The sequence below is a fragment of the Schistocerca gregaria genome, chromosome 8 (genome assembly GCF_023897955.1).
Source record: "Schistocerca gregaria isolate iqSchGreg1 chromosome 8, iqSchGreg1.2, whole genome shotgun sequence".
Taxonomy (NCBI): Eukaryota; Metazoa; Arthropoda; class Insecta; order Orthoptera; family Acrididae; genus Schistocerca; species Schistocerca gregaria.
Window position 1 is genome coordinate 152,468,123 of NC_064927.1, and position 20,690 is coordinate 152,488,812.

The 20,690-nt window shown below is 38.3% G+C and overlaps 1 protein-coding gene across 1 annotated transcript in view; it reads right to left on the minus strand.

Moving 5' to 3' along the window:
• Positions 1-364: 364 nt before the first annotated feature.
• Positions 365-20,690, minus strand: part of LOC126284996 (eukaryotic translation initiation factor 4H) — a 65,215-nt gene continuing 44,889 nt past the window's right edge. Inside the window, exon 7 of the transcript XR_007551587.1 lies at positions 365-1,018. The gene's annotated coding sequence lies outside the window, so the exon portion shown is untranslated. The remainder of the gene's footprint in view (positions 1,019-20,690) is intronic.

Genomic DNA, 20,690 nt, shown 5'->3' on the forward strand with positions numbered 1-20,690 from the left:
TAGACTGATTTAACAGTGCAGCACTGCTGATGATTGATCCGTGTCCACCAATAAATGTTTCTGAGTAAATCTGTGGAGCAATATACCGTGTGAATTGTCTTGTTAACCACAGAACACAAAAAGAGTACATTGATTCCAGCTGTAATTTTGACTGGGACAATGTGCGACACTACAAAAGTTCCAAGGATGAGACAGGAGGAAAATTTCAATGTTTGTTATCAGAAAAGTGTTCTTAAAAAAGAACACAATGTATACTGTAATAGAAATTATTAACAATATCATGTAACAATATAATGAAATTGCAAGTAACATACACATATTAATATATCATCATTTATCTTACTAAATAACAACAAATACGCAATTTAATATTTTAAATATAATTTTCTTTTATTGTAAAACACCCATTATGCATCCCTATTCTACTGAAGCAAAAGTAACCCATTTCATGTTCTGAATCCTGGACTTAAGTTAGTTCCACATTCACACTCAATGTGCAAACACGTAAATATTTTCAAAAGAATATTACATTTTTAAAAGAAACTGTACTATTTACACAAAATTATGCACAGTTCTTTACACAGTCAGCATGGACATTTCCATAAAGTCTTCTCGCTGTTACCAGAAACATTATTTTCACTTACAAAAACATACCAAACAGTTGCGGTACAATAATATGAAGAACACGAGTAATTAAAATGTCACCCAATGTTAACAACTATCCTGTAAGTTCACTGTTGTGAAAGCTGATCATGCACTTTCTTCTGCAATGCAATATAAACTGCAACAATGTATGGTACTCAATGAACAAGTTAACTGATGATTTAACATCTTTCACAAATTTCTTCACTATTGTCCAGGGTTGCAAACTGGCATCATTTTTTTTGTTTTTATGCTTTGCATCTCTGAAAGAGGCCCTTGTATTTCACTTTTTCATTATCAATGAGGCTCACCTTGTATTTCAGAGAAAAAAAATGTCCTTTTTGCTGGATGCAAGGAGCATTCAATTTATTCAAAACTGAAACAAAAATAGCACAAATACCAAGTCAGAAATATTTTTTTATGAGCAATGTATTAAAACAAGCAGCTTCTGCAACATACAAAACTTATAAGTTTCAATAAGCTAATTGCAAATGAAATCTTTAGAAAACATCATACTACTACAAGAAATACAAAATGGAAAGATAACAGAAAATTTATAAATACTGACATTAACATAATAAAATAAGGGTTCATATGCCACAGAGAGTAGCTATATGAACTTGAAAAAAGGAGCTGCAAACAAACTGCATTACTTACGAACTGAGAAAACTAGGGTCAATTCAGAAACTAAAAAGCTAACATGAATGGTCCACTGTATTAGCCTCTACCTTTCTAATCTTTAATAATAATCAAAATTCTTGGATGGAGCAATATGTAAAATAAGGGAGAGACAATTACTCACCCGAGAAAACACCATTCATACTAGCATCCCAGTAGTAACCTTTTTATGACAACAGTACACAGTATACAGACATGCAAACGCATACTCCTGTGGCCATGATAAGACTAATTATTGACTCTCGATTACTGAAAGCACTTGCCTGAGCTGATGGAGGTGAGGAGGGGGTATAGAAAGACGCAAGGAGAGGGCAGTGAGATAAGAGTCAGGTATTGGGACATATGACTTCCCACGTGCATGACAAGGCAAAAAAGTACAGAGGATACAACAGGAGATGTAGAAAGAGGGAGAGGAATGAGAGTGGTAAAAAGGGGAGGGGGAAAGCAAGAAAAGTGAAAATGAGGAAGGGAGGAGGAGGAGGGGGGGGGGGGGAGAGAGAGAGAGAGAGAGAGAGAGAGAAGTTGAAGAGATAGACAGATACGAGGGCTATTCAGAAAGTAAGGAATGATAGGTCACGAGATGGAAACCACAGTGAAAATCAAAACTGTTTTATTTGCAACAGTTAGCGGCAACTTCCAGCTACTTATCTCCATAGTCGCCGATCCGACTTCGATGTTTCTGTAGTATTGTACCAACTTTCCAATATCCTTGTTATAGAAGGCCGCTGCCAGGGCTTTCTGCCAGTTCTCTATGCTGGCCTACAGCTCGCTGTCTATGCCAAAATACTGTCTTCATAGCCAGCAGTTCGTGTGAGCAGAGATGAAACTCAGAAGGAGACGATTACAGGCTGTATTGTGGGTAATCAAACATTTCCAATTGAAAACGATGCAGGAGAAACTTCATTGCCCCTGCAGAATGCATCTGAGAATTTTCTTGAAGAGGAAAATGCACAACAGTTATGTAATGTTGGCAGCATAGCTTCAGGCAAAATTTCTCACAAGGCCCTTGTACTTGATGGGAGACACTATTGTCCTAGGTATCTTTATGTGCTCTCTGTGTGTTCAGAACTAAAAAGGACGATGTAATGCGATCGACGGGCACACTAGAGACACTGCCCACAACACCTGTGCAAAATGTCATCGGAATTCCACCATGGTTTCCATTTAGTGACCGATCATTCCTTACTTTCCAAATAACCCTCATAGATAGATAGATAGATAGATAGATAGAGAGAGAGAGAGAGAGAGAGAGAGAGAATGCCCACATGAGGGAGCGGAAGAGGAACAGCAGTGGGAGAAGACAGTGCATGATATGGATAGAGACATAGTGGTATTAACAGAACAGAGAAGGGAAAGGCAAGGCGAGGTAGTGGGAACAAGTTAGCAGAGATGTTTAGGCCAAGAGGATTGTGAGAGTATAGCATGTGTTGGATAGACAATTTCCATATGCATAGTACAGAGAAACTCGTGCTGGAAGGGAGTATCCAAATGCCGAGCTTAGTGAGGCAGCATGCTCAGCAGCTGGATGGTCAAGTTTGCAGTTTGCTACAATTTGGCAGTGACCATTTATGTGGATAGACAGTTGGTTACTTGCCATGCCCACATAGAATGCTGCTCAGTAATTGCAGCATAGCAGAGGCATAACAGGTCTGCTTTCACACATGGCCCTACCTTTTATTGAGTACGAAATACCTGTGGCTGGACTGTGGCAGGAGGTGGTGGATGAGTATATGGGACAGGTATTGCACCTGGGCCAGCTACAAGGGAATGACTTATGGGGTGCAGGAGTGGAGTAGGGATGGAAAAGGATATTCTGCACATTGGGTCGGCAGCTGAACACTATGGAGGATGTGAGCAATATTTTGATTACGATATCCCTCATGTCAGGGCACGACACGAGGTTGTCAAACCCCTGGTGGAAGATACAGTTGAGCTTTTCAAAATCGCAGTAATACTGGGTGATCAGAGGAATATTTGATGGTGGCTGGTTAACAAGTTTACTGGAGCCAGAGGAGCAGACAGAATGGGAGATTTAATTATGGATGATCTGGATAGGATATTATCTGCCAGTAAAGGCTCTGGTATTGGTATCAGTACATTTTGACACCTCCTGTTTTCCACTGCACATTCGGAGTCCCCAGATGACAGAAATGTAAGGAAGGCATCCATCCGATTATGACCCTTCTTCCCTTCCATCCAGTCACCCCGTATGATCTTTCATGAATTCATCACTTCAAACCTGGCCCCACCGTCCTTTCCTAAATCCCTCCCTGGTGAGTCCAACATCTCTCCTGTGGAACACATTGCTATCTGTAAACTGAACAACAATCCAGACCTTCTCATTTTTCCTGCAGACAAAGGCTCCACCACAGTGGTCATAAATCATGGTGACTACGTGGCAGAGCCTCTGGCAACTTTCTGACACCTTCGCATACAAACCTTATGACCATGATCCCATCACAATAGAAGTGCAACATGACCTCAAGCAGCTTTTCAAGGCCTTAGTTCAATCTCAATCTCAATCTCTCTCTCCCCCCACACCAGCAACCCCATGCACTCCTACCTTTAACCTACTCCCCAAACTCCACAAAACTCTTCCTACTGGTCATACCACTATGACTGTACACAATGCTCCAACCAGTACAGACCTCTACCTGTATTCAGCAACACCTCCACACCATTGTCCATAACCTCCCATCCTACATTCAAGACACTGCTCACTTCCTTCACTGCTTCTCCACAATTCCTGTCCCTCTACCACAAGACTCCTCATTGGTCACTGTGGATGTGACACCCTTATACACCAACATCTCCCGTGTCCATGGCCTTTCAGCTATGGAACACTACCTTTCCCAACATCCTCCTGATACCAAATCACCATTCTTTCTTAATCTTCCTAGCCAACCCCAACCTGATCCACAATTATTTCACTTTTGACAGCCAAATCCACCAACAAATCTATGGTACTGCATGGTAACGTCCTACTCCAACTTATTTCTGGGCCATCTGGAGGACTTCTTCCTATCCAGTCAATACCTAAAATCTCCTGTCTGTAGATTCATTGATGAAGTTTTCTTCTTTTCGTGTCATGGCAAGGACAACCTTTACTCTTTCTTCTGTAACCTCAACACTTATTCCCTAATCCACTTCACTTGGTCCTTCACAACTCATTGAGCCACCTTCCTAGATGTTGATGTCCACCTTTCAGGTGGATCTGTAGATATGTCTGCCCATATTGTGCGCATCAACCACCGACAGTACACTCTGACAGCTGTCACACATTCGATGTCAAAAAGTGTCTTCTTTACAGCCCAGCCATCTGTGGATGGCACATCTGCAGTGGAAAGCAGGAGTTGTTGAAATATAGTGATAACTTTACCAAAGTCTTTACAGACTGACTGTTTCCATCTCATTTATAAACAAGCCTCCTGTGTCAACCACTTCTCCGACACCAGTGAAACTGTTAACAAGCCACTGGCCAGCACTCACACTCCTCTGATCACTTAGCGTCAACCTGGCCTTGAAAAGCTCAGCCGCGTTCTCCACGAGTGCTTTAACTAACTCGCATCATACCCTGACATGAGGAATATCCTATCCAAAATCCTGTCTACATTCCCCAAAGTAGTATTCAACGACCCACCCAACCTACAGAATATCCTTGTCCATACCTACCCCAATCCTATCTCAAACTTGTGCTCCATGGATTGTTCCCTTATTGCTGGGTCAGTTGCAAGACCTGTCCCATGCACCCATTCACTAACACTTACCACAGTCCAGTCACAAACATTTCCTATCCAATAAAAGGCAGGGCCATGTGTGAAATCAGTGCCACATGTGAGAGCAGCACTGTTATATATCAGCTATGCTGCAATTACTGTGTAGAATTCTATGTGGACATGACAATTAACCAACTGTCTACTCAGATGAATGGCTACTGCCAAACTGTGGTAAACTGCTAACTTCACCATCCAGTTGCCAAACATGCTGCACTCCACAACACAAATGACTTCAACAGCTGCTTCACTAAGCACGGCATCTGGATATTCCTTTTCGGCACAAGTTACTCTGTACAATGCAGATGGGAATTCTCCCTCTAACACGTCCTATGTTCTTGCAGCCCCCTGGACTAAACATCTCTGCTAACCTGCTCCCACTATATCATTTTGCCTTTTCCCATCTCTCTTTTGTCCATACCACTCCTCTGTCTGGGTCATGTACTGCCTTCTCCCTGCCTCTTTCTCGCTGCCCTCTCCTTGCATCCTTCCCTACCCTCTTCCAACCTCCATCAGCTCAAGCAACTGCTTTCAGTATTCAAGTACCAATAATTAGTCTTGCCATGGCCATGGGAATGTGTGTTTGGGTGTCTATGTGTGTGAAATTGCTGGAAAAAGATCTACCACTTGAAAGCTACTGGGAATGATGTTTTCTGTTATGTGTTAAAATGTTCCACTGATTGATCTGCTATAGGTGAGTGTTTGCCTTCCCTTATTTTGCATATTTCTAATCTTTAACTACGTTACAACTCATGAAGGAGAAAATCATTGACGATAAGGCAGCAATTATGAGTAGTGCACCTCAGTTGAAGCAAATAGTAGAACAGCCTACATATTTAATCATGTTAAAAGGTAACATTAGTTACGAATACCAAATATTTCGAATTACGTCTACAGTATTTACAAGCGAATATTTACACAAATGGTTGTTAACGATTCTTTGCTGTTTTATTTTGTGTTTCCCTTGCAAGGCTGTCTCTAATTGGCACTCCATGCACCTAACCATACATGCCTAAACATAATCATTTATAAATATTAAATTTCTGACACTGTGTTCTTTTTTGAAGTTGCTGTAAAACCAAACTGAGTATATGATATTGCAGTGCCTGTGTTATTCTGATGATGATGCACTGCGGCAACCACAGCTGTTGTGAAACACATCAGACAAATTCGCAATTGCGAATAATGACTACCATCAACCGTAAACTGGAATGACGACAATGAAAATTTGTGCCGGACTGGGCAGTTGCCTTACCTGGCTATTCGTGCACAACTCACGGCCAGACCCAAACATCCATATGTCATCACCATGTGTCTATGATCTGTACTTGCACATCCATACAGATCAGACACAGAGTCGAATGCCCATTATTGGCATATAAATAATTATTGGCAGATATCGGGCATGCGACTTTCAAGTGCAGTGTCTGATCTGTAGGGGAATACACATAATGGATGTGTGAGTACAGATTGTAGACGCATAGCTGACGACGTATGGAAGGTTGGGTCTGGCCATGAGTCGTGCACGGACAACCAAATGGTAAGGCGACCACTCGCGATAAGCGGGGAAACCGGGTTTGAGTCCCGGTCCGGCTCAAATTTTCATTGTCATCATTCAATTCTACAGCTGATGGTAATCATTATTTGCAATTGTGAATTTGTCTAATGCAAGCTGTGTATTGTTTGTATTTTTTACTACAAGTTTGAAAATCCTTTTCAGCTAAAAGTTTTCTGTATTCATGACATTTGTACAACTGGTGTTGGACCATGATCTTTGACTTAAACAGATTATAGTGTTAAACAAAGTCATTTGCAGAATTCTTTTTAAAGTTTCTTTGCATAACAGTGCACACTGTGTGTTTTCAGTTTGTCATGAGTATTCACTTTAAAGTGATAAAACTTGCTTTTAAGTCAGCTTCACAAACAGATATATTAGAGTGTTCATTGCAGTGACAATTTTGGTTGCAGATTTGGACTGTCAAGAACAATTTACTGTTTGGGAAACATGCTATTTCAGTTCTGAGGAGGTCCCATGATATAATATTCCAGAATTTCATTGTGTTGCGTCCACATACAGCATAGCATTGCTCAGAATATGTTTTAATAGTTTATGTCACTAACCACTCCATTCCATACACTGAATGGAATTTTGTTTGGAAACCTATTTTTTTATTGCCTTGAAACTTTTTGTAATTATGGGGCTGCAAATATGAACAGCAGTATGGTGTTACTTTCTTGACAATTAAAATAATTCACATCTATTATTCCATCTCAGTTGCACATTTTAAAATTAGATTACATGTTTTGATCATTCTGGATCATCTTCAGATCTAAGTAGTTGCATCAGTAACCCGTGCTGTCTCCTCAGAACCACTTATAGGAGTACAATCTCACAACAAACAGTACTCTGATATGTGGTTCTGAGTAGACAAGATGGGTTGCTGACACAACTACTTATATCTGAAGATGATCCAGAGTGATCAAAACATGTAATCTAATTTTAAAATGTGCAACTGAGACAGAACAATAGATGTTAAAACCTTAATATTGAACCAGTTGCTAAATCTCTCAGGATAATTATGACAGTTATAGTTTCTTGTTAACATTTGATCAGTGAGAAAATAGTACTGTATGCTCAAGGAGATACGAAAATTCTACAATCCTTCCTTACACAAAGTTTATTATAGATGGCTATACAAAGAAAAGCAACACCCAGGAGAGTGTTGCATTTCCACACAGTTTTAAAAAAAAGGACATATAAAATTGTTTCTAATTTGACTGCTATCAGTAACACAAATTATATAAACAATGTAAGGAAAAGATATATTGCTACTCATCTTAAAGAAGACACATTTAAGTTGCAGACAGGCACAATTGGGGAATAAACATTATAATTTGTGCTCCAATACCTCTACAGTATTTTTCGTGATGTAAAACTTTATTATATTAAATGATGTTAATATTCCATATGACTCCAATATAAACGTGCACCTTTGCACCCTTGGTTACATAGCAGAGTATACTTTAAAAATAAAATAATATCTGTGATGGAAATTACTAATAGAAAATTATCAAATGTGAGCCACATAATAAATGAACTACAGAAATGTTAAATTAGGATTTTAATGAAATTAATGTAAGGTTTCATATTCACATTTGATGTACTATCTGCACTGGCAGCAATGTTATCTCCTTGATAGCCTTAATTTATTTCTAGTATTGAATTAACAAATTTTAAACTACTGAATGAGATAAAAGAGAGATCTCCAAGTAACATGCAGAGTGAAAGCCATAGAATACTATGAGGTAATGGAATAGACAGGAAAAACAGCCTGTGAAACAAATATATGATAAGCTTAACGTAAATTTTAAAGGCAATTATAGTAAACACAAAATTATTGAACTTGGAAAAATTTATAAAACATCAGATACAAAAAATGGAAGAAGGCTTAAAAATGTAAAACACAGAAAAAATGACAGTCAACTTCTGAATAGTATGTACAAAGCATGCAGAAACTGTGATGTAGAAGCTAAAGATCATTCAAAATACACTACTGGCCATTAAAATTGCTACACCACGAAGATGACGTGTTACAGACACGAAATTTAACCGACAGGAAGAAGATGCTGTGATATGCAAATCATTAGCTTTTCAGAGCATTCACACAAGGCTGGCGCCAGTGGAGACACTTGTAACGTGCTGACATGAGGAAAGTTTCCAACCGATTTCTCACAGAAAGACAGCAGTTAACCGGCGTTGCCTAGTGAAACATTGTTGTGATGCCTCGTGTAAGGAGGAGAAATGCGTACCATCACATTTCAGACTTTGATAAAGGTCGGATTGTAGCCTATCGCGACTGCAGTTTATTGTATCGCGACATTGGTGCTTGCGTTGGTCAAAGTCCAATGACTGTTAGCAGAATATGGAATCAGTGGGTTCAGGAGGGTAATAAAGAATGCCGTGCTGGATCCTAACGGTCTCATATCACTAGCAGTCGAGATGACAGGCATCTTATCCACATGGCTGTAACGGATCATGCAGCCACGTCTCGATCCCTGAGTCAACAGATGGGGACATTTGCAACATAACAACCATCTGCACGAACAGTTGGACGTTTGCAGCAGCATGGACTATCAGCTAGGAGACCATGGCTGCAGTTACCCTTGACGCTGCATCACAGACAGGAGCCCCTGCGATGGTGTACTCAACGATGAACCTGGGTGCACAAATGGCAAAATGTCATTTTTTCGGATGAATCCATGTTCTGTTTACAGCATCATGATGGTAGCATCTGTGTTTGGTGACATCGCGGTGAACGCAGATTGGAAGTGTGTATTCATCATCGCCGTACTGGCATATCACCTGGTGTGATGGTATGGGGTGCCATTAGCTACACGTCTCAGTCACCTCGTTTGCATGACGGCACTTTGAACAGTGGACGTTACATGTGTTCTGACCCGTGGCTCTACCCTTCATTCGATCCCTGCGAAACCCTACATTTCAGCAGAATAATGCACGACCACATGTTGCAGGTCCTGTACGGTCCTTTCTGGATACAGAAAATGTTAGACTGCTGCCCTAGCCAGCACGTTCTCTAGATTTGTCACCAACTGGAAACGTCTGGTCAATGGTGGCCGAGCAACTGGCTCATCACAATATGCCAGTCACTACTCTTGATGAACTGTGGTTCCGTGTTGAAGCTGCATGGGCAGCTGTACCTGTAGACACCATCCAAGCTATGTATGACTCAATGCCCAGGCGTATCAAGACTGTTATTACGGCCAGAGGTGGTTGTTCTGGGTACTGATTTATCAGGATCTATGCACCCAAATTGCATGAAAATGTAATCACATGCCAGTTCTAGTATAATATATTTGTCCAATGAATACCCGTTTATCATCTGCATTTCTTCTTGGTGTAGCAATTTTAATGGCCAGTAGTGTAATTATTGTAGTCTACGATAGAGTGTCTGTAGTAACAGGCACATATAGTTATTAGAGGCCTTAACCTCTCCGAGAACATGCATTTTATAGTTTTCTAATGAAGATACGCAATTTTTTGAAAATATAATGGAACTGGTTAGTTAAAAATTTACTCACACATTGAAATACCTTTAGATGGGTGTTCTCCTTAATGGTGAACAGACTTTTTATCTATCTTATTATGTTTATTAGCCTTACCTACAGCAGTTGGTAACACTGATTTCTTATTTTTTGTTTGTTTTGTTTCTTAGATTTTGATATACATGTACTACCTAGTCTACTTACACAGAGCAAAAGGTTATGTAAAGCAAGAGGTGAAAAACTCAGAAACTTTTGGCAGCCTGAGGTTCATTTGTCTGCAAAAAGGGAAAGAACCTGGAGCAAACAGAACTGAAAAGACAGTTAAACCCGTGAAATTCTGTTAAGCTGGTACAGGACAAATCTAAATCTGACTGTTACTCGATGCTATATTGTGTCACCAGTGACGTGGCTGGAAAAGGCAGTTGCCTGACAGAGCCTAGTTTGAATTCTACATCAGTAACAGTGAAGATAGATAAATCACACAGCAAGAGAAGGGTCTTGGTGGATGTAGTAAAGACTGGGAGACTCGAGGAAAGTTACTGTGTGTGGTGCACAGAGAATATTTCGATAGAGGTGTGCAACTACTTCATTTCAAATATCTTCTACATATGCCATTTCACTGTTAGTTTCTATCTTTTCCTGTCATGCTCATTGGTGCAGTAGACTGGTTTCTGTTTACACTAGAGGACGAGTCAGGATAATAGACACTTTTAACTTCACATATTACTTACACATTTTATAACCACATAAATGTTCATGCATACTGTTTGCGTGTTCCAATGCTACCACTGCCAGTATCTACGCTGCTGCCGAAGTTTTTGAAACAATATTTTCCATTGAGAACATATTAAATATATCTCCACATATTTTGTGAAGCAAAAAGGTATAACTGGTAGATCACTTCCTGCTGCATAGTAGCAAGCCATTATTAACCAGATTCAAGAAAACATACTTTTTTCTCAAAATTCCTTTTTTACAGCAGTATGTTTCATCAACACATTAAAATGCATACACAGTATGCATAAATTCCATAGTATTGCACTGTCTGCATTTTCTTTCTGCTATTACTAGGACCTACATCAATAATTGGAGAGGTATTCTGACATGAAATGATATAATTTTTCCCCCTTCAGTGCATCAGCATAACATGGATTAGAGGTTGCAGCTTATAGCATTAAATTTTCAGGCTGCACACCATCAATTGCACTCCACACCTTTACCACTCTACACAGTCTCTCTAAGTGAGTGATGCATACATCACATCGTGAAACATATGTGGTCCTTAGATAATCTTGACATAAGTTAATTACAGGAAGACATAACACTGTACTCTATTCCCCATTTCCTGTAAGGCTTTTTATGTATAACCACACAAATCTAATACTAAATTTAACAAGCACAGCTCACGTTTACCTGCATACATCAAATATGAAAAATGACTCGTAACAAGAAAATACTTCTATTACAAAACTGTGCAAGTGATCTACAATGGTTGTGCAAAGTGGGACAACTTGAATGGAAATTATGATTCCAACAACGGTGGAAACCATCACCCAGAGATTTCTACAGTCGAATGGCCGCAGTCCTATGATACTACAAGTGCAGAAAGATACTACAGAAAAATAACTCAAAAGTGTAATTCAAAAGCAGTTGTTCACAGGTGATTGATACATTACACTTTTACAAATAACATGAAAATATCATCATAAATTGAAAATGGGAGAAAAAAATTGAGAGAGAGGATGGGAAAATTGAAAAACTAGTGGCAAGAGGAGGAGGAGGAGGAGGGGGGGGGGGGGGGGGCTATTAAGATTGTTAACAAATATCAAACACTACAACAAATTTAAAAAAAAAAAAAAAAAAAAATATGTAGGACCAGTGTATGCTCGATACTGATGACTTGAATACACTATTTGAAGAACACAGTGTCAATAATACAGTAACTGCAGCATTACAGTGCACATTAATGACACACAAATACATGTGGGCTAAGCATGGTGTAATGGATAGGATAGTAGCTTCACAGGCAGAAGGTTGTGGTTCAAATCTTATCAAGTGCAAAAACTTTTTTTTTATTTTTTTGTCTTTATTGAAATGGCTTTGATTATTAATTTTATTCAATTAGTAGGTTTAAATGTAATTTTTTGTTTCTATTCCTTTGTCACATCATTTTAATCACCATCGAGCTTTTTCCTTTGTTTCATTTTGTTACTTCATTCCAATTGGAATTTTTGTGAATGTGAATTTAATTATATTTATTTATTGTAATATTTAATTACTTGAAAATTCCAATCTATCAATTAAACAACAAAACAGAAAATAATCTATTTATACTGACCATGCAATGGTACGAAAAATACGTTTCATTACCAGATGTGCAGTTTTTTTTGCATGGTATTCATCATCTAAACATTTAAAACATAACCTAAATTCCTAATGCACTATGTACAAAATTATGCACATGAAGATGTAAACGAAAGATGAGTTTATAAGTAAAACAAAATTCGAATAAAGTGGGAAATAGATATAATGATCACAATAACCTGGATGAAAGAACAGAATTATAAAACAAAGGAAATTAAATCAAAATTAATGCATAAAACTAAAAACACACAAACAAAGGTTTCAAGTGGAAAAAAGGATGATAGGAAGTGAAGTGACAGCAAAGGAAGAAGTTGATATTATGATTAAAATGATGTGATAAAGAAATGGAGATAAAAAATTACAGCACCTGGTGAGATTTGAATCCACAACCTCTAATAAGTGAAGGTGTTACCCTATCCATCACACTAAGTGATCAGACTGTAACAAAACTTTTTTAACATTACTGTCAAACAAAATTCCAGAATTTTTTTGTCAGTTACTCGCAAATGAGGACCCAACACGGTGAATGGCCGCAGGGTGTGCTACCTGGGATCATATCAATTATACTTCCAATTAGTGATTACAGCTATGTTATTCTGCAAGGCCTTTCTCAGGAAAGCTCACAGCACCTGGAACTGGTTATAAATGTGTGATGTTCAACTCTTTGATCACATTCATATGAACAACTGTCCTGGGTGTGTGCAAAACACACACACACACACATACACACACACACACACACACACACACACACACCGTGTTCCATACACTCTGTCTTCCCTACCGTCTTATCAACAAACACTCTCTCTCATATATTTTTACAGCCTTAATGCTCTTGTCTTGGCAGAAACACCCATTTCTTTCAGAGCAAAATCCTTTCTGTTCCGCACCATCACTCAGTCACTTTCTCAAAATCATCCTCAGTAGCAGGAAACTGACTCTGGAATAACATCCCACATTATATTACAGAACTGAATAACATCGCCAGGTTCAGAAGACAGTTAATGACCTATCTTTTAAAGCAACAATAATGATTAACACTGTCCCTGTATGCACTCATTATCCTTGTGCATCCTTGTTTCTAACCAGATCTTCCTCATTTACCAAGATTCCTAATAGGTGCAGGCTCCTTAAGTTTCCCTTCCCCAGAACTCACTATAACCAGAAACATCTACCTTTTACACCAAAAACCTCTTTTTATATCTGCCACAATCATTATTGTTATTATTGTCATTGTCATTGTATCACCACCACCACCACCACCACCACCACCACCATTATTATTACGACTACTACTACTACTACTACTATTAGTGGCAGCAGCTGCAGTAGTACAAGTGCTACCAGTGTTAAATATATATTAGTTCAGAGTATTATTTACTCACATTGCTACTTCAGGTACTCAAATTATTTTAATACTATTTGTCGTATTAAAATTGTTATTTCTTACAGAACTATGATGCAAAAAAGGTACTGTAGGAGTGAAACCCTGGTCCAGTGAAAGAGGGGGCCTGATGGGCTTAATCAGTTTAAACGAATATAAAAAATATATAGTTCAGATTAGCCATCTGTTTTCATTCATTCTGACAAGGAATGAGAATTGGAAACACTGAACATAGTTGCTCCACAGTTTTCTTTAAGAGTTACAGGAGGAGGAGGAGGAGGAGGAGGAGGATGATGATGATGATGATGATGATGAGGAGGAGGAGGAGGAGGAGGAGGAGGAAGAGAATTAAACCAAATGGCATTGGCCCCACAATAAGACCTATATAGGAATCAAGTTCGAGATTTCAAGTATTGCAGCTAACACATACAATCCCAAAGCTCTGTGTTCTCAAAAGCTTTTTTATTCAGTGTTTAACCCCTCCCCAATCCATACCTGGGGAACATCTACACATGTGAAAGGTCCATAGCATAGTCAAAATGTACAGGAGACAGACAAATTATTTTTGTATTGTGTCCAGGACTGACTGAAATTATCTTCATAATGGCTTGTTGCAATGGCTTAGCATATGACAAGGAGCATAATGCAAGCTGTAAGGCTCATGAGATATTTACATGTTTTTATTGATACTCCGGTACGTGATCAAAAAATGATAAATTTCAAAAGAGTACAAATATAGACAAAGTTGCAAAATTTCCTGCAAGAGTGACCTTATTGACCCAACCTCATCATTACAAAAATGAAGACAGGCAACTACTCATGGATTAATCACAGGTGGCACACAAAAACAGAAGATTAATAATCTCTGGTGTCTTTGCACCATCTATGCTCGATGTGGATAGGTGGTTGCCTATTCACATTTCTCTAATTTGTTTCTACTATGTACTTCTATTATCACAATATTTGACTGGCCATCATTTGCCATTACAGTGATCACAGCATGATCATTATTGAGCCACTGAAAATTGAGAAATGTTTCTGTTTAAACATGTGCATGGCTGTGTTGTTATACATCACCTATCAGAAAAACACCTGTTCAGCATCCATCACCAAGTGTACACAATTTAAGCCATGACTGACTATTCCGAATTATGTTTAACAGGAAAATTTGTTTGCAAGTACTATTTCTAATTAACTTCTGTCTCTTGCTTCTCATTTCTTGCAGTCTATTGGGCACTACTTTATCTGCAGTTCTTAGAGTTCTTAGATCCTTATGGCACATATTGATGTCATTTGCATCATTTACTGTGCAATTTAGTGAACTATTGTTTCACACCAAATCGGCAGGCCTGTGTTTATTGTATCGCTACCCTGTTTGACAAAATACTGGGAAACATGTTAACAGTGCAAGTAAGCAACTGCTGTAGAAACATTTTTGAGATATTCTTATTCACAAGTGCTTAGCATGATCATAGTTGCTGTTATGCGTAGCATAGTTAGTTTGACCGGGACAGTGAATATATCTGTTTCTCAATTCACTTGTGGTTCACCAATGTATTCATCACTGTACAGTGGAACTGAGAATGAGTTAATATCAAAAGATATTCAAATGTGGAACGATGTTGACTTCATGGAAACGATGCATACATATCGCTTACCATTCGCTACCACACATTGCATCAATGTAAACTGTGACAGAAAAGTTGTAAGCTTATCTGGACAGTATCTGGTATGTGAAACAATATGGTGATGGTGATGTTTTTCTCCCTTTGTCAGCTGAACAACTAGGTATATTTCTTGACACCGTGACACAGAAGAGTGCGGTACAAAACTATGAAATCAAGACGTAACTGCTCTAAAAAGAGATTCTATTCCAACTTCTGTTTATGGCATATACCATAAAAGGTTTTACAAAATTAAAAAGAAATTGTTTGAAACTAGTCACTACCAATAAATAAAGGATACTTCTCAATCTCACTTTCAAAGGAATTCCAGTCATTTATTTCAAAAAGAAATTTATTTTCTGGCAACCCCAAGTCTGACCCAGAAAATCATCTATACCTAAAACTGAGTAAAATTTGTTTGATTTACATTTCTGGAAGAAAAGTTCAGAAACGTTTATGTGCAAGATGAGATATATTACTTATATTTTGAACGAATGTCTACTTCTGTCCAAAGGACACTTTGGTTGAGTAAAATTCATGTCATTAACAAAGCCATGTTTCGTCGTAAAAGTAAATTAAAAAGTGGTTATGTCTGGTCCTTTAGACTCTGCACAGGAACAGAACAAAGCTGGACTGTAAATCTGAGAACTTTCCGGTAATTTGTCACGTGGTCTGACTAATGAAACCAGTGTTTGAAAATAGAGTATTTCTAGTACCACTCCAGCCTGCAGATCTAATATTCACAAAATCTACTGATACATTTGTACAAAAGGAATGGTAATTCCTGATGGATAATACATAAAATAAAAGAACGGCAACCACTCATCTATAGTTAACAGATATGGTGTGTAGAAACACACAACAAAACCTATTACATTAGCTTTTGCTCTTTCTCTAGTGGAAGTATCCACAATCACCACACAGACACCCAAATGAACATACCTGTAGCCTGCTGCGGCCATGGGCGTGTGGCATTTGGCTGTATGTGGTTGTAAACATGAATGTGTGTACTTCTACTAGAAAGAGAGCAAGAGCTCAAAAGCTAGTAAAATACTGTTTCTGTTGTGTGTCTCTAAGCACCACAACTCAATCAGCTGTGGTTAGTGATTGTCTTTCCTCTATTTGATGGATACATATGGTACTGTAAATTCACAAGAAAGAACATGTCACCTCATCTCAAGCATACAACATTCAAAATAGGAAAAATGACTGTACGCAGAATGGCAAAAAGGACATGGAGGCCACATATTTATCAACCATCCACAACAACAAGATGCAAAAGACTGCACAGGAGGAAAACAATCAAGAAACCTGCAGTAATTGCAGATTACAACAATATAATTGGAGATATAGGTTAACCAGATTGATGAATGTCAATGTACCTAATACCAATAACGAAGGTAAACACACTTTTTTTAAAAATGTTCGTTTGTCTGAACTAGCTTCTGGAATTCGTTTGTAAAATAAAAATCTTCTGGAGGACGCAAGACTAGTACAGACTTTGTGATAAGCATGGCCACAGAAGTGTTCCCTCTTCAACTTCTGGGCATCCCTCCCACATGTAGGGACTGCTTTGGCTATCAGTACAGCATTTCCCAGAAAATCCAACCTGACAAGCTGTGCAATGTCTAATTCTATCAAAAAGGACTGAGAAGACAAACACCAGTTGTCATAGTTGTAGACTTAATAATCAATTAGTAGTTCTGCAGTAATTATTTATTTTCTTAAAACTGTCACCCTCTATTTTACCCCTTTAGTGTCTGAATTTCCAAAAATGATGAAACACGTATTTTCTGAATGACAAACCAAATACCAGTTTTCATAGCTGCAGATTCAAAATTTCCTTAATAGAAACATACTATCAAACATTCTTTCATCCCCTTTTAACACCTTAGGAGTGGAATTTCGGACAATCCCTTCTTAAATGACGATTAAAGTATAAGATCTACACCCTCTCTAAAACTCAAGTTTCTATCCTTAGTGGTCTGAGCTGGTTGACGACGAGTTAATGAACTCTATTTACCCACTTAGGGGTTGAATTTCCAAAAAAAGTAAAACACAAATTTTCTCATCCCCAACTGAGAAGCTAAACACCAATTTTCAAAAATATTTTCACAGCGAAATATTTTCATAAAACATTTCACCTCCTATTTCACACCTCTTAGGGGCTGAATTTCCATAAACAGTGACATGCATGCATCTGATTTATTTCTAACTGAGAAGCCAAATTTAAATTTTCATAGATTTAGCATTAAAAATGTTTTCATAATAAAATATTTTCATAAAAAAATTTCATACCCTATTCCAACCACTTAGGGGTTCAACTTCTAAAAACTGGAAACATGTTTTGTATTTGTAACCAAGAAGTCAAATACAATGTTCATAGATGCAGCTTTAAAAAAAACGTTAGTAGTTCTTTAACAACGATAAATTTTCAAATAAAGCTTTCAGCCACTATTTTACCCATATGCTGAAACACATATTCCTGTATTTCTGACTGAGGAACCAAATACCAATTTTTGTAGGTCTAGCTTCAAAATTACCATAATGGCAACATTTGTCAAAAATAGCTTTCACCCCCTTAGGATCAGAATTTCAAAAAAATCCTTCTTAAACAATGCCTACAGTATAAGAGCCACAAACTTTCCAAGTTTATAACCTTAGCAGTTTTGTGTGGGTAGTGATGAGCCAGTCAGTCAGGACATTGCCTTTAATACAGAGTGACAATTATCGAACTATATGAAAAGAAATGTAGACTAGTTACAAACTACGGCACAAGCACACACTTTATGCAACATATAAATGTCATGACAGATATTCGGATTTAGGTTATAACATGTTCATATCGAATGATGCGGCGCAGGCAAATAGCGAATTTCTGTACACCTTGCCGAAGTGTGAAGTGTTGGAACACCGATGCTGTCAATGACATGCTGAATGGCTGTTTTCAGGTCAGAAGTGGTTTTGGGGTTATTGCTGAACACCTTGTCCTTAATAGAGCCCCACAAAAAGGAGTGGCATGTGTTCAGACCCAGAGAATAGGGCAGCCCATGTCAGTAGCTCCTGTGTACCGCAGAGTCAGAATGTGGTCCCCAAAGTGCTCCTTCAGGACATCAAAAAACTCCCCTGCTTTGATGGGGTCGAGCTCCGTCTTGCATGAACCACACTTTGTCAAAATCAGGGTCACTTTGGATAATGGGGACTACCGCTTGGTAGTCAAAGTACCATCAAGGAATATCGCACTGATTATTCTGTGCACCACAAAGTCACCCATTGCAGGCAACGAGACTTCTTGATCACGAAATGCAGATTCTCAGTCCCCCAAACGTGTCAAATTTTCTTACTTATGAATCCATCCAAATCAAAGTGCCATTCATCAACTAAACCAAGCCACATCAATTCTCATCATGTCTTGCAACCAACAGTGCAGTTGGAATCTTAACATGAACCTTTCGTACGTTACGACGGTTTTAGTTCATATAGTTAAACAACTGTCACCCTGTATATAAAAATAACAATAAACCAAAATTTGAAAAAAAATGATGTTTATCTTAACGCTATGAAGAGATCTAAATATTTTTGAACAGTTCTGTCTTTAAAAGTGGTCAGTTAAGGGATTAATGGTAGCTACATTTTGCTATGACATCTCTAACAGTGTTCTGTCTCCCTGAGGTCTACAGAACCCACCATAAAAGGGGTGGATTCTGCAAACTCTACTGGTCAGCACACACATTCCATCTTGTGTGACATTTTCTTGAAATGACAAGCCATTTTCCAGCAGAGCATTGTGTATCTATCAAAGCCAGGATCATATTAAAATGTTTTGCATGGTGCAGTGATGAGTTCCAGTGTATATTCTGACTTTCAGATTCATTAGATATCCACACAGCACATGAGATAACTAGAAATTTGCTACGTTTTTTAAAAAGTATCTGCTGGCCACCTTCAAGTAATGACGCCAACTCTACATGGAACATCAGTGTTAACAGTAGTGAAACAAGTGTTCTTTGCTAATAAATGATTTTCAGCCTCAACAGCCAGATAACAGCACACTATGAGTGAAAATCAGCTGCCAAATCCGCACAGTGCTGTTCCCTGCCCTCCCCTACTTTTCATGATGCATCATCCTTTGTAGTCAATTTGATTTCAGTATGATCAGCACAAACATGGCACGAAGTAATGACAATTATGGATGTGAAGAAGAATATATTTATAGACTAGAAAGAAGAAAAGAATACCGTTCCATGGGTGACTAAGTTTACTGGAAGCCCTTGCACATAAGAAGCTGTCATCATCCATTTTGTCACAGATGATTTTGAGAACACTTGTGCCATTTCAGTTCTGATAGATTTACAAGAGCAGCTCTTGTTTCCTACTTAAGATTCTCAGCAGAATGGACACTGTGGACCACAGTTTCTGTATGCACATTTTCTTGCTCCTGCGAATTATACAGAGCTGCCAGAAGCAACATTTAGTGCGAAAAAGACTGGTCATTTGCATGAGCCCAACTGGATTCTGCTGAGGACAATTTGCAGTCCCTGACAGCAACACTACTATATTACAGGAAATCTTGTTCTGATGAAACTTGCTGCAGGCATGCCAATTTTCATAACATGAGCGAGTGCAAGGCCTACTTTGTACACATGTAAAGACTGGCTGTTTTTATGTAAACATGCAAGAGCAAAATCAGCTGCAATAAAATAAACTTACATAATATGAAGTGAAGCACTGTTGAATTAAACAATATTGAAATAACTTTCATTATATCACTCTGTTGCCATGGACAGCTGTTACCCCACAGTAATCACCCACTCAAGTGTTAAACAGTGCAGTTGTATCAGACCTCAACAAACTGCCCCCGATTATTTATTATTTAGTGGACAACTGCCTCACTGCAGGACTGTGCTGTTAGCTGGTAATGTGTCTTTTCCTACACTAATATGAAAATTTTCTTATTTAATTTGTAGTTCATTTTACATTATTGCTACTCACTTCGACATATGAAAACACACTTTATCACTGTGTTAGCTGAAACAATAACGAAGGAATAGGTTTGGGCTTGCCTGCCATGGTGAAACAACAATGGAATGGTGCAAAACAATTTTACTTGCATTTGGCACA